The following is a 2,014-nucleotide window of genomic DNA, read 5'->3' on the forward strand; positions in this document are numbered from 1 at the left end:
TGGGCAACTTGGCGAGACCTCATCTCTACAATAAATCAGAAAATTAGCCAGGCGTGGTAGCGCGCACCTATAGTTCCAGCTACTTGGAAGGCTGGGGCGGAAGGATCGCCGGAGCCCAGCAGGTCAAGGCTGCGGTGGCCAGGAGTGTGCCACTGCCTTCCAGTCTGGGCGACAAAATGAGACTCCAACTCAAAAAAAAAAAGAACCTTTGCATCACCTCAAAAAGATATACTGGCAGGTGCAATGGTTCAAGCCTGTAATCCCAGCACTTTGGGAGGCGGAGGTGAGATGCTTGCCTGAGCCCACTTGGGTTCGAGACCAGCCTGGGCAACATGGTGAGACCTTGTCTCTACAATAAATAAAAAATAAGCCAGTCATGATAGCGCATGCCTGTAGTTCTGGCTACTTAGAATGTTGAGGCAGAAGGATTGCTGGAGCCCAGCAGGTCAACGCTAGGGTGGCCCTGAGTGTGCCACTACACTCTAGCCTGGACGACAGAGTAAGACTCCAACTCAAAAAAAAAAAAGATATACTTTAGCTATTGCTTGCCTATCTACTTCTTCCCTAGCCCTAAGCAACCACTAATCTACTTTCTGTCTTTATAGGTTTCCCTATTCTGGACATTTCACATGAATGAAATTATACAATATCTGGTCTTTGTGAATGACTTCTTTCACTTAGCATACTGTTTCAAGGTTCAGCTATATTGTAACATGAATCAGTATTTCATTCCTTTTTATGGCTGGATATTTCACTATATGGATATACCACGTTTCCCAATTTTTGAGTGCTGTCAATTAAGTCAAATAGTTTTAAACTTTCCACATAAGCCAACAAGAAACATTTACAAAGCCCCCAGTTGCAACCTTTCCATAAGCTTCAAATTAATATCTCCTAACAGAATTATAAAGTATGGAATAACAAGAAGCAATAAGGAAAACCATGCAGGTAGACATTGGGAGAAAAAAAACATTTAAGATCAATAAAGGCACAAACCTAGATAAGTCAACACACACTCTCTTTGTAGCTTCACAAGAACAAGGGCAGCTTAGAGACATAGCAGGCTCTAGCTCCTAAATAACCTGGAAAAGAGCATTTATGTTCTCCTAGACACTGGATGTTTATCTTCTTCAGTTTTAATCACTCTAATCTTGGGCATCTTCATGTGTGAACAAACCTAGAGTAAGCACTTCCTAGAGTGAGACAAACAGCCAAATTTCATACAGTTTGTGAAGACCTTAATTAAAACGGATTTAAAGAGTTTATGGGCATGCTGGCTTCCATGGTAATTTCATGTATCTTGGAAACACTCAATTGGTCTACAGAGCTAAATTATTTTCTTTTTACCCCACCTCTCACCAGGTGCTCACAGACAAGCCCTATAGAAAGGCAATGTAAGAGTTAATTTTGCATTTCATCTTGGCTGGGCCACAGCGCCCAGATGATTGGTCAAACATTATTCTGGATGTTTCTGTAAGAGTGTTTTTTGGATGAGATTAACATTTAAATGAGTGGACTTTATGTAAAGCAAATTGCCCTCTGTAATGTAGATGGACATCATCCAGTCAGTTGAAGGCCTTAATGGGATAAAGACTGACTCCCATTCACCCCCCAACCCTGAGCAAGAAGGAATTCTGCCAATAGATGGCCTTTGGACTTGAACTGCAACATTGGGTCTTCCTTAGATCTCCAGCCTGCCAAACCACCCTGAAGATTTTGGACTTGCCAATCTTCATAATCGTATGAGCCAGTTCCTTAAAATAGATCACTCTATATATTTGCACATTCTATTGGTTCTGTTTCTCTGGAGAATCCTATAAAACACAGACAATGCCGGGCTTGGTGGCTCAGTCTGTAATCCTGCGCCTTTGGGAGGCTGAGGTGAGTGGATTGCCTCAGCCCGCGGGTTCGAAACCCACCTGGGCAGGTGAGACCTCATCTCTACAATAAAATCAAAAAAATCAGCCGGGCATGGTAGCATGCGCCTGTAGTTCCAGCTACTTGGAAGGCTGAG

The sequence above is a fragment of the Carlito syrichta genome, unplaced genomic scaffold, assembly GCF_000164805.1.
Source record: "Carlito syrichta isolate Samal-C Ts95f unplaced genomic scaffold, Tarsius_syrichta-2.0.1 Scaffold311852, whole genome shotgun sequence".
Taxonomy (NCBI): domain Eukaryota; kingdom Metazoa; phylum Chordata; class Mammalia; order Primates; family Tarsiidae; genus Carlito; species Carlito syrichta.